This window comes from Rutidosis leptorrhynchoides, chromosome 2 (assembly GCF_046630445.1).
Source record: "Rutidosis leptorrhynchoides isolate AG116_Rl617_1_P2 chromosome 2, CSIRO_AGI_Rlap_v1, whole genome shotgun sequence".
In the NCBI taxonomy this organism is placed as follows: Eukaryota; Viridiplantae; Streptophyta; class Magnoliopsida; order Asterales; family Asteraceae; genus Rutidosis; species Rutidosis leptorrhynchoides.
Window position 1 is genome coordinate 113,164,171 of NC_092334.1, and position 14,335 is coordinate 113,178,505.

Sequence of the window (14,335 nt, forward strand, 5' to 3'; positions counted from 1 at the left end):
TTAACCCTAGGTTGTTGATTGAATCCGGGATTTGGTGGACGAGCTGGGTATTGAACGTAACAGAGTGAACCGTCAGGGTTTTCATACTTAACTTAATATTCTTCAGTAGGTTGCGGGTTGGTACAATTAGCACAAGCCTGAGCTTGGTTGACCTACTGCGGCTGCGTCTTCAATTCTTCGAGTTGTTTAGCAAGAGATTCCATCTTATCTGTGAGAGATTTGATGGCCTCCGTTTGATTGTTAAGTGCAGAGAGTGGGGAAGATGATGAAGTTGTTTCACCACTGTTCCAGTCATGATGATGCATTGTCATGTTCTCGAGCAATTCCCATGCTTCATCTGCGGTTTGGTTCATCATATTCCCTTGAGCTGCTGCATCGATCCTCGTCCTATGATTTACCGTAAGACCATTGTAGAAGGCACAGATTTGGGCTGACCGTTCTAGCTGGTGATTAGGGCATTTCTTCAGCAGGATTTTGAATCGCTCCCATGCAGTGTAAAGAGATTCATCATAACTTTGTTTGAAGTTAATGATCTCATTCTTTAGTTTGGTTTATTTAGAAGGAGGGAAATATTTGGTTAGGAATTTAGTAGCCATCTCTGTCCATGACGTGATGGAATCTTTTTCCAGTCCTTCGAACCAAGTTTGAGCATGATGAGTGAGAGAATAGGGAAACAAGTATAGCTGGACTATATCTTGTCCTATCCCTGGCTGTTTGTAGGAGTTCGAAAGAGATATGAATCTATCAAGGTGAGAATTAGGATCGTCATTCGGTAATCCATGAAACTAACAGCTATTCTGGATGAGCTGGATGATGTGATGTTTTAACTCGAATGAGTGACCTTGAATCTCTGGAAATCTGATCGGTCCTCCTCGACCTTCAATCGAGGGTTTGGTATTTTCTGCTAAAGTAACGCGTAATGCCATTCGATTTATGATTCGTGCTTCCTTGCGTGCTTTAGAGATTATTGTGTCTGGATCAGGTACGAATAACAACGGCCCTGGTTTAGATCGGGTTTGGGTCATACACTGGGTATGCCTTTTTGTTTTTAATTTTTAGCAAATAAACTAAATTTCTAAAGTAATCTAAGGTAGGCTAACTAGTCTAAGGTAGTCTAATCTAAAGTAGTCTTAGTCTAAGGTAATCTAATTTAAATAACTAACTATCCTATGGTTGACTATGTTTTTGGTTCTGGCTACTGATTCCCTGGTATTTCGATAACAGAGCTCCGCACGAATTATTCAACAAACCAAGTGGCCAGGCCAACTACGGAGAGGCAGGATCCTTTTGGTCCCAATATAATTGGAGACTGTTCGGAAAATCCAACAACCAAGTCCGTATATAATTGTCTTTCTTAGACACCACTAAATGCTTGTGAATAAGTTTGATAGAGAGCAGTATTGCCTGATACCAGTTTTCCCGGCAGCGGCACCAAAAACTAGACTCCCCCTTGATACGGCCGAAATGGATGATTTATTTGTGCGGTGTCGTCGGGCCGCAGCATGCCAGAATCAACCACCAAGGGGGTGATACTGTTTTAAATTTATATTTAGCGGGGCCTAAATCGTACTACTCCTTAGCATGAGTAACGGAAGTATGACCAAGAGTCGTATTTTTGAGATATCAGTAGAATCGAACCTATATTTAAGCCTAAGATAGTTATGAAGGAGTAGTGGTTACTTAATTTTGGGATTTTCTAATTTATAAGACAGAAAAAGTAAATGCGATAATATTCGTAATTCAGATAAGGTTAAAATGAGTGCATACTATGATTTCATCAGTTATTCTGCCGAGATTATGGAATGCTGGCTCATGAATAGACAGAGGCCTTGTATTCATTACACTGGTCCTAAACGCCCCTGTCATAAGACATGTTACTGGGTACTGTGTTAGGCTTGAAGATTCTGAATAGACAGCAACGTCCTTTACCCCCGACGCCCGTGCAGTCTGACTACAGGCATATACGTTCAGACGGCTCATCCAATTGAGCGACTCGGTTGGGTGACGTATTAACATTCCAGAATGGTCTAAACTTTCTTAAGCATAATAAAATACATGGTTTACCATATCCGAGAGACGTGATGTGTTTCAATGCTTTCGTTAATGATTGGTTTTAAAAGATAGTTAGGTCCTTAAAAAGAGTAAAACATAAAGAACACCATGGCCAAGTCAAGCTGACTTCCATGAACAGGTTCGGTTATCCTAACGGTCAAATCCTTTATGTGTCTATACAAACAGTTCATTAATTAACTAAGAATCCCTCAAGCGGGGTGCAATGCTTGAGACCGCGTTATGGTGCAGTGTACTAATCAACACTGACCGGGTTCCATGGCCTTACTTAGCAGAGGTACATCTTACAACAACAGCTGTGCTTTAGCATGCACGTACGAAGTTTATATGCTTGGTGACTACACTAGCATGGTCTGTGACCGACAATGTACTAAGGGTCTAGTCAGATGTTTCACTATGAAAGAGTCCTCAGTCGGAATCCAAAGCTTGATAGACTTACTACAACCGGTGTGCCTCAGTCGATGTTACGTTGTATCCGATCGACTTCTCTTACCAAGGGGTGACACAGATAGTGTACTCTGAATTGGGGTTCGCGACTTCCCAATAACAGAGCCAATAACTACGTTCTATTAGTTCGAAAAGTGATTGAGTTTAAAGCATAATCGGAAAGCATTTCAACAGCATACACAAACCATAACATTATTTCGGCATTATAACTGCTTACATCATAGCGTACACTAAAGATAACTACTCGCTAATCATGGCAACAATATCATAGAACATAATGATAGAAGACATTATATAAAGATAAGGGATAGAAGTACCAGTAGATTAAACGAGTTTCGAATACAAAAGTGACAACTTCAAGATTCCAGACCGCTCCTAATACAATCTTTGACGTTCTTCTCCGGGTACTAGGTTTCCGGCACGGAGTCGAAGGCCTTGAGAGTATGACTAATATTGTACAAGAGAGAGAATGAAGTGAATTAAAGTGTGTGTTAGAATGAATGACAAAGACTCTTTAAATAAGCACAAAATTAGGCCGTTTGGCAAGCCGTTTGCAGGGCCCATTTGCTAAGGCAAGCCGTTTAACGAGGTCGTTTGATCTGGGCATTTGGCAAGCCGTTTGCCACACTGGCAAGCCATTTTGCAGCCCGTTTGGCAAGCCGTTTGGCTTGCTGATTCCCTGGATCGTAACTTGATTTATTGTCTTTCACCGTTTTCGCTCTAGAATCTTCGTTTTAGCTCCGATTCTCTTGATTCTTTTTGCATCATCTTCGTAATTAATTGTTTTTCAATTCTAACCGATGAAGTGGGTATTTTACCGAAAAAGATCGAATCTTTCTTGTTTTTGAGCCTTAATACCGGGGTGAAAACGTGACTTTTTAGCCGATATCACCAGTCAATGCAACTGATTGCTGAGATGGATCCTAACAAGTTTATGATACTGGATCTTGTTTGGGATTTAAAAAAAATTAAGGAACATTAGCTATTGGGTAGACTTGAAATTGAAAATAATGCATGCAAATGTTAATCAAGAGAATTGAGAGCTAAATATAATGATTTTATTAATAAGTGATTGATATATGCTGAATTGATACTTTTTTTATTACATTTTTACACTTGCAAAGTGTGCTTTTTGATGTGTGCAGCAGCGTATACGAAATAGTTATATTTTTGTTACGAAATACTATTAAATACGATACAATTTTACATAAGTTATTTATTTATTTATTTATAGATTGGATATACCTAAACCTTGCTACAACACTTATAGGCAGTGTACCTAATCGTACAGTAGTGTAGTTTTTAGTAAGTCCGGTTCGTTCCACAGGGATACAGTAAACAAGTTTAACGCTATAATTATTTTAACCTATAATTGTAAAAATATAAATAAATATATATATAAGTAGTATTATTATTATAAAAGGGGGTTTTTACCGTTTAATGACCGGTTTGTCGATTTTATGTCTTAAGTCACAATTAAAACCTAATGTAAAATATTAAAAAAATAAATATAACTTAATTTAAAGCGTAAAGTAAATAATGATAAATAAAATACGATAAATTAAAGTGTGATAAATAAAATGACGGTAAATAAAATTGCGATAATTTAAAAGTACTATAATTAAAAGTGCGATAAATAAAATGACAGTAAATAAAAGTGCAATGAAATATGAAATAAAGAAATTATGCTTATTTAAACTTCAGTAATCATGATGTTCGACTTGTTGATTTTAATTTATTACCATGGGTTAATTGTCCTTTATCCTAGATTATTCGATATGTCCATCTGGTTTTTGTCCATAACAGTCCATCAGTCATAAATATAAAGTGCGAGTGTCCTCGTCAAATTATCCTTATATCCGAAGTCAAATATTCCAACTAATTAGGGACTTAAACTATAACAAGGTCTTAATACTTTGTTTAATAATTACACCAGGATATCAACTGCGTGTAACACAAGGTTTTAATACTTTGTTAACAATTACGCCAAGTGTCCTTGTACATAATTCACCCTTGTTTTAATGAGTCTATTGACTATTAATCCATTCCCGTATCTGGTTAAATGAACGATTATTAGTATTTATAAATATCCCGCCTATCGTGTCCGATCGAGTGTATGTGGTTATTTATAGATATGTCAAATTGTAAATCTCTATATTAAATTAACGAATTATCATTCAGTTAAACAAATATAAAGCCCATTAATAGTCCATAGTCCAATTTCCACAAGTGTCGGTCTTTTGTCCAAACCCCAATTATGGTACAAAGCCCAATAACCCCGTCTTTAATATTTAGCCCAACATCATGATTACTTCGATTTAAATAAGCATAATAATAACTTAGCTACGAGACATTAATTTAAAAAGGTTGAACATAACTTACAATGATTAATAATAGCGTAGCATTACACGGACAGAATTTCGACTTACAAACTTAAAACATTCGCCACTATAACCTTATTATTATTAATCTTAAATTAAAATTAAAATTATATATATATATATATATATATATATATATATATATATATATATATATATATATATATATATATATATCGTAGAGAGTGAGAGAGATTGAATAATGTGTAAATAGATCGGCCAAAAACGTTGCAATTTATAGAATATGGCCTGCTACAGGGCACCATGCAATCGCATGGTTTTAAAGCTTCCAGGCCATGTGATCGCATGGCCAGCTGGATCAGACCACATCCTCTTATTTTCTAGTTTGCCGATGGTTTTTAATATAAAATATAATATGTATATAATTTTAAGAATTATTTATATATTATATTATATTTATGTGCATAGTTAACTTGTAATTTTAGCTCCGTTGCGTCGCGCGTTGATAGTTGGTTCATGTCCCGGTTCCGGATTTTTGAACGTCCTTGCGTACTATTTAATATCTTGTACTTTGCGTTTTGCGACTTGTACTCTTGTAATTTTGAGACGTTTCTCATCAATAATTTGAACCACTTGGATTGTACTTTGTACTTTTTAGCTTTTTGGTCATTTGCGTCTTCAAATCGTCGAATCTGTCTTTTGTCTTTACCTTTTAATATTTAAACAAATATCACTTGTAAATAGAACAATTGCAACTAAAATCTTGTCTTTTCTTGAGGGATAATGCTATGAAATACATGTTCGTTTTTAGCATTATCAAATATGCCCACACTTGAGCATTGCTTGTCCTCAAGCAATATAGAACTTGAATATAACTTTACTAGAATCACTTCTTTATTCTTCACACTTTGTACATCAGTGATTTCTATACGGCGGTATAAACAATGATAGTAACGATGCGGTTTACAGTCCCACATGACTATAAAAATTTAGATTCTTTAGGAAATTGGATCTTTATGAAAACATTTGATCTTTTGAAAATTCAATCTAGCTTTTACCCTAGATAAGTTTTCCGAAATAACCCTTCACCGGTGTCTGCAAATTGTTTTTGTGGGTTTTGTGAGTTTCAGATTTGAAAATTTTAGCTCAAAACTTGTGGTTTTGTGTTACCCACTTGCTAACCTTGTATTGGGAAAGCAACACGTCCAGTTTACTTGCTCTGTATATTACCTTTCGGTAAACTACCGTCCGGTTGTAAAGGAAAGCATTGAACAAGCAACTGTTAAGGCAATGTTCCGTGACATGCTTTTGATTATGGTCTATATCGTGTCAGATGCAATTACTATCCTTTGTAGGAGCAATAGTAAAGATCACCCTATAGTTTTTCGGTCTGGCACAAGGTCCTGTCTTCGACCATGCTATACAACCACCGTTCTTACGGTTGACACCCGATTTGGTTCAGGTGACCTAATGAATTCCGGGTAAATTCCTAGGATTTTACGTTCAATGGTAATGAATGCATTGAAAATAGGGTTTTCAGAAAATAAATCGGTTTTAATTTGATCAAAATATTTTCTCGTTCAAGCTCGAGTTTAGATATCATTGAATTCCATGAGTTTAAATTCTCAATCTTTAAGGTCAATCTCAAGGATTGAGTAATATCAGTCTTAAAAGTTGTTTTTTTATCTTTAAGGAGATTATCCTTTCGGGGGATCTGATTCATTAGTCTTATAAGCTAATTTGCACAGTGCCCCCCATTGTACGAGATAGATCCTCTCATGATTAGGATAAGTCTGACCCCTTGGCGACCGAGTTTGATGCTGAGGTCCGTGGATTTCCAGCTAATTTTCGAGAAAACTTTTCAAGGTTTTTCGTAGACTCTACAACTGGTCTGGACGATAACTTCTTGACCTAAATCAAGAAGCGCGTGTATTTTTCTCTCGGAAGACTTTACTTCGTTTTAAATTTCATTTATATTACAATAAACTGGGTAAAACTGATTAATTTTGTCCAAAACAAAAGTATCTTCAATTATTTGTACAAAAATATGTGACATATGTTCTAAATAAGTTGGTAAATTTTTCCAACACTTGGCTTTTATCTTCCTTTCTTTGCCTTTTTATTTTCCTCTATTCCATTTTAAATGAATTCTGACATTTTGGGTTATTTCTCAATTTATGTCCTTTACGAGGTAACAATAATTTTGGTGTTAACACCTAGATTTATCATTCATAAATATGTATAAACATGATTTTAAATTCATTTATTTGAAATTTTTTAAAATTTTTACTAGAATTGGGTAATCAGTATATAAGACTAGGGCTGTTCTTTATTATCAGAGAGCACTAGATTCTAATACAACTACTGCGTTAGTAGTATTTTTAATGGTAACCAAGTGTTTAAATTTAAAATTTTAAAAATTCGAAAGAATTTAACCCCTTCCCACACTTAAGATCTTGCAATGCCCTCATTTGCAAGAAATCAGTAACAATTTAAATTATTGAGGGTGATTAGCGTAGAAAAATGATTAAATTTTACCAAAGTTTCCAAACATATTGGCGTTTGTTTGTTGAATGATAAATGGTGCATATCATTTGTTCATTCCGTCTTGTTGTTACATCACATTTGTTTTTCGTTTTGTCGTCAAAATTAGTAGCTTTTGCTGAACTTAATGCCAGTCTTTGAAAGTTCGCTGTTTTACCCTGTTGTGTACAATTGACAATATACATACATACAAATAATAACATGCATGGTAATTTGAAATGGGACTTAACATCCCACTTTCAAATTATAAATACGAAATATTAGTAAAAAAATAAAAAAATGTTAAAAATTACATAAAAGTATCACAATATTATATGTTTTAAACATAACTAAATAAAAATAATAAAAGATAAAAATCACCAACGGGAACTGTATCAATCTGGATAGGGGTTCCAGTTCATGTCGTCGGTCGGGTTCCAAGGTTGGTTATAGGTGCACTGATAGACTTGGTTGGGGTCGTAGAGAGTAAATGGTGGTAGCATATTGGGCTGGTGTGGCGGATAGTAAGCAGGTCGGGTTGGTACGTAGTTATTTGGTACCTGAGATGATAGTTGGCTCATGATATGATGCTGATGATAGTGCCATCTATCATGCTGTCGTTGCCTGGAATGCTCGTACACATTATCGGCGTGCCACTGCTCGTACTGACTATGTCTAGCCTCGTTTGTCATTTCTACCTCATCTATACGCTGGTAAACGTCAGTAACAGCCTCCCTAATGACATCCTTAATGTCATCCGCTTCCTCCATTTCCTCATCTGAACCTCTCTCTACCTGTGGATGAGGGCCCTGATATGGTACTGCCTGATTGCGTCTGCTCTTTAATACCTTTGCACCCTGATAGACCCGCAATTCTAAAGTCTCAACCTGTTCCCTACACACCATCAGTGGACCCCCTTGATCCCTATCTACGCCTAAATACTCTCCAATGAGAGTAACAAAAATACCCCCTCCTATTATTCCCCCGTCCTGTATTCCTTCCACCATTTTGGACAGATAAAAACCAACACAGTAGGGAATATTAACAAAGCTTCTAGTGGTTCGAATACACTTAAGGTAAATAAATCGTGTAGAGTCATTTTCTCCTTGTTGTTACCTCTTTGTATAATCGAGTTTGCTAAGAATCTATGTATTATATGAAGCTCGGCTTTGTTAATATCTAAATAGGAGTGTCTTCCTCCCCGCGTAAAAACATTATAATTTGACATACGCCTCCAGACGGCGTCCGCGTCAAAATTCCTATATACCCTTTCACCATGATAAATCAAATTTGTACAATCAGGTAGTAGTAATTTAGAAGGAGTGTAAATCTGTAAAGCCCAGGCCATGTCCAACATGGACATCCTATACATCCTACGGCCAAGTAAAAATCTAAGAAAATTCCTATCGTCTAACCTAACTACGTCTGTATCAAGTGATATAGTACTCATAAGCTCAACACACCACTCTTTATATACAGGCCTACGAGTGGTAAATAAACATTCCCAATCGGGAAAAGAAGAGCTCCCATACCTTTGGATTAGATGCTGCCTAACTGGGTTAGCTAGTTGGACCCTTTCCAAAGGCTCCCAATCGATTACCCTCGGTAATTCTACATTTTTCGTTATCAGTTTAAATTTGTTACTTTGGTACATCGGTTAATCTCTCCAACTTCGATCAAATCTCAAATTGGGATGCAAAAGCTCTTCACGAATCGTTGAGTGTTCTATTATTGGATGAATCAGAAATTGTACGTAGGCATTAACATATTCTTGTTGCGGATCATAATATGGTATGTGTTGATCATTATGATATTGTTGTTCTTGTTGTTGTTCCTGTCCAGGTTCTGGTTCATATTGTGGCTCATATTGCATTTCTAGATGTGGTTCATTTTCAGGTTGTCTGGATGATGATGCACCGCCAGACTTGGTATATTTCTACAAAACACATTAAACACAAAATTTGTGCATCCAAATATGCATTAGTGTTAGCAAAATAACAACTTGAAATAATTACAATGACATGTTTAATCCATATTAAACTCATGCTCATTTTCATATTTTTATCAATTATACACTTTTTTAAATAAGCATATATGAAAATGTTTACAAAGTTCATAAGCATTCAACTCAAATAACATGTCAAAATAATCATTACTAGTAATTGAACAAGTTTCAAATGGTATTTATATCAAATTAATCAAGTTCATGAATTTTAGACTTAAAAAGTCCACTTTAATTCTCAAAAATCATGTTTAGGATCAAAGTTTGGATCATTTAGCTACCTAAACATGTTACACTACTTAATTTAGCAATAATTCATGACAAAAATCGGCCATAACCTGTTTATATCAAAAAGCCCCAAATTGCTCAAGAACACAAACCCTAGATTTCTAAAAATTTTGAAGTTTTTGGCTTCAAATCATGTTAAATAGCATCAATCTAGGTTATACATGCATAATATACTAACAATTTAACTCTAATTACACTAGAAATTAACAAAATCAAATTAGGTAAAAATTAGCTCAAGAACACTAAAATTCAAATTTAAAGAGTTTTAGTGGTGAAATCTTTACCTTCTTGCTTCCCCATCTAAGAAAAGGCATGATTGTAGCGGATTATTGTGTGAAATTTCGTTGATTTTGGTGAAAAATTGGTGATTTTAGGGGTATTTTTGTGGTTGTGTTCGTGTATGTGTGTGTTGGGAGTGAGGAGCAGAAGCAGCTCGCTGCTCTTTTTGTATCTGACCAGTTTTTCAAGACCATGCGATCGCATGGCTTTGCTGCGCAAACCCCATGTGATCGCATGGGGTCTAATAATTTTTTTTATATAAAAACCTTTAACTAATAAATCACAAATTAATAAATTTTAAAAATTTGTTTCTTTTAAGAATGAGGGCGTTTCGGATCGTTGTCCTAGTTCGTCTCTCGATAAAATTTTAAAATTTGTCACTTTAAAGCGTTGTTTTAAAAGCAAAGATTTTTGGGTTTTTTTAATGTTTTTGGCATACTTTAGGTCAATAAGATTAAAAATAATGATAACAAAATTTCTCGTCCCTCCCTTGGGTAAAGCAATTTCGGTTCAACGACCTAGTCTTCAACTTACGACGAATTTTAGGTATCAAATTTTTAACTTAATGAAATAAAGTACATTTTTGTTTTTAAATTCACACCAAACTTAAATTTAAAATGCATAATATTAAAAATTCATATTAATTTTATTAATATTTTTATACATTAATTTCACAAACTTATATTAAAAATATTAATTTTTTGAAATATTTAAAAACTTAAATATATTGATTTTAAAAATTTACATTAAAAATTTAATATTTATATATTAATTTTAAAACAAGGTAAAAATTAAAATTAAAAATTGTTTTGGTCTTTTATCTCACTTTAATCAATCAAATACTAACAAAAATATACGCCCCTCTTTTGGGTAAAGTAATTTCGGCTAAATTACCTTGTTTTACTCCTGATGAATTTCTGAAATATTTTGGATTGATTGATTAAAGATATTTATACCTTAAGAATAAACGGTAAATTTCGCAGTGATGTAATAAATTTTTGTATGATATCAATAATTTTGATTTCGCATACCTAATTTTATTGAATATCAAATTAATACTTTATAGCGAACGATTCAGCGTTTATTACCAAAAGGTTAAAAGCAATAAATAAAAACAAATAAAAATTGTACATACTTACCTGTGAGAAAGAATTCTCAGAGACCTGCTTTAGCCGACTCATAGGAGAGTCGTGTGATTTGGTTTTCCATAACTACATAAGCGTAACCTCGATTTTTCAATAACTTTTCTTCTAAACATATGAACGGTCCTTCTCTGCATAGAGTAACAAATTCGGTATTTGAATATGTTTGATTGTTTGAACATTTACCTTCATGTGACCATTTTCCGCATTTATGACATCTTTCAAGGTGTCGTGCTCTTCTTTTTATTGCGGATTTTGATTTTCCTTTACCAAAATGTATCTTATGATGATCTTTCCTGAGTTCTTTTCTTACTTTGTCCATTTTGCCTCTTATGAATGATACCAGTTCACTCAGGAAAGTGTTATTATTACGTTTAGTAATCATAGCGTGTAGTAGTAGACCATGGTTCAGATCAAAGAAATTCTTCATCTCGTAAAACCTAAAAGAAATTAAAATTCATAATGGAGGGAGAAGACTAGTTCTTTAGGTTCTGCTAGGAAAAGACCATTCGGATTCCATTTTCGAAAACTAAACGAAAACAGAATATCTAACTCTAACAGAAATACATATTACCCTAAAAATATTCGAATATTCCCACACTTAGTTAGCTGTGGTATCAAAATTGTGATTAACTTCATCTTCAACTTCCATTGGACTATCTATGTAATGTTTAACTCTGTGACCATTAACCTTAAATTCAATCCCATTTGAATTTATTAACTCTACTGTTTCGTATGGGAAAACTCTTTTGACTATGAATGGTCCAGACCATCTTGATTTCAATTTTCCAGGAAATAGCTTGAATCGTGAATTTAAAAGAAGAACTCTGTCTCCTTCTTTAAATTCTTTTGAACTTCTGATTCTTTTATCATGCCATTTCTTCATTCTTTTTGTTATAGATTAACGAATTTTCATATGCTTCATGTCTTAATTCTTCTAATTCGTTTAATTAACTTAACCGCAGACGTCCGGCTTCACGTAAATCAAGATTACATGTCTTCAAAGCCCAAAATGCTTTGTGTTCAATTTCTACTGGAAGGTGACATGCTTTTCCATAAACAAGTTTAAAAGGTGTAGTTCCAATTAGAGTTTTGTAGGCTGTTCTAAAAGCCCAGAGTGCATCCTCCAATTTCATGGACCATTCCTTCGGATTTGATCCTACGATTTTCTCTAGAATACGTTTTAATGCTCGGTTGGTATTTTCTACTTGTCCACTTGTTTGTGGATGATAAGCGATTGAGATTTTATGAGTTACTCCATATCTTTTGAGAACTTTCTCAAGTTGATTATTACAAAAATGAGTACCCCGCTCACTTATTAAAGCTTTTGGTGTTTCGAACCTAGCAAAAAAACATTTTAAGAAGTTGACTACAACTCGTGCATCGTTAGTTGGGAGAGCTCGTGCTTCCGCCCATTTAGATACATAATCAATGGCAACAAGAATGTAGAGATTATTATGAGATTTTGGAAATGGACCCATAAAGTCAATACCCCAAACGTCAAATACTTCACATACTTGAATGACATTTTGTGGCATTTCATCACGTTGACTTATTTTTCCGGCCCTTTGACAAGCATCACATGATTTACAAAGAAGGTGTGCGTCTTTGAAAATTGTAGGCCAATAGCGTCGTAAACTTTTCTTGCTGTGAGTTGAGGCCCATAATGCCCTCGTGTTGGTCCTGTGTGACAATGGTTTAAGATTTGACTGGCTTCATCCCCGAATACACATCAGCGTATTATTCCATCGGGACAACTTTTAAACAAATGCGGATCTTCCCAGAAATAGTGTTTTATATCACTAAAGAATTTCTTTCGTTTTTGGTACGACAACTCTTTTTCAAGGAATCCACATACTAAGTAGTTTGCATAGTCTGCAAACCATGGAATTTCATTATAATCGATTTTCAAAAGATATTCATCAGGGAAGTTATCTTGTATGGCCGATTCATTTAGAATTTCTAATTCGGGATTTTCAAGACGAGAAAGATGATCAGCAGCGAGATTTTCTGCTCCCTTTTTGTCTCGGATTTTGATATCGAACTCTTGTAAGAGTAAGATGCAACGGATTAATCGTGGTTTGACATCTTGTTTTGAAAATAGGTATCTAAGAGCAGAATGGTCAGTATAGACCACTGTTTTTGCTAGAACAAGATATGAACGAAATTTGTCAAAAGCAAAGACAATAGCAAGGAGTTCTTTTTCAGTAGTTGTGTAATTCGTTTGTGCTCCTTGTAACATCTTACTAGCGTAATAAATAGGTTGAAATCGTTTTTCAATCCTTTGTCCTAAAACGGCTCCCATTGCAAACACACTTGCATCGCACATAAGTTCAAATGGTAGATTCCAATTTGGTGGAAGTTTAGCAAATACATCTACTTTGGCTCTATCCACTTCAATTCCTTCTTTTGAAATCTTATGACCAAGAACGATGCCTTCTTTAACCATGAAATGGCATTTCTCCTAATTAAGAACTAGATTTGATTGCTCGTATCTAATTAGCATTCGTTCAAGATTAACTAGGCATGATTCAAATGTATCATCGACGACTGAAAAGTCATCCATGAAAACTTCCATGCATTCTTCTATCATGTCAAGAAAAATTGCCATCATACACCTTTGAAAGGTTGCAGGGGCGTTGCATAGTCCAAATGGTATGCGTTTATAAGCAAAAGTACCATAAGGGCACGTGAATATGGTTTTCTCTTGGTCCTCGGGTGCTATTGGAAATTGAAAGTATCCGAAGAAACCGTCAAGAAAACAATAGTAACTGTTTCTAGCTAATCTTTCCAACATTTGATCAATGAAAGGTAAGGGAAAGTGATCTTTTCTGGTGGCGTCATTTAATTTTCTATAATAAATATAAACACGCCATCCTGTTACAGTCTTAGTAGGAATAAGCTCATTTTTTTTCATTTGTGATGACAGTCATGCCACCCTTCTTTGGTACGCATTGAACCGGGCTTACCCATGGACTATCAGAGATTGGATAAATTAAACCTGCATCAAGCAGTTTAATAATTTCTTTTTTAACAACATCTTGCATATTAGGATTTAGTCTTCGTTGGTGTTGTACATACGTTTTATGATCTTCTTCCATAAGGATTTTATGTGTGCAATACGAAGGACTTATGCCTTTAATGTCATAAATTTTCCATGCAATAGCTGGTTTGTGAGCTTTTAGCACAGAAATGAGTTGAGATTTTTCATTTTCAGTAAGAGAAGACGATATTATTACAGG

General features: G+C 34.7%; 1 non-coding gene across 1 annotated transcript; it reads left to right on the forward strand.

The window, feature by feature from the left end:
• The first annotated feature begins 441 nt into the window (after nt 1-441).
• On the forward strand, nt 442-548 carry LOC139894980 (small nucleolar RNA R71). The gene has a single exon (XR_011775452.1). It is a non-coding gene; the product is annotated as a small nucleolar RNA R71 (small nucleolar RNA).
• The last annotated feature ends 13,787 nt before the right edge of the window (nt 549-14,335 follow it).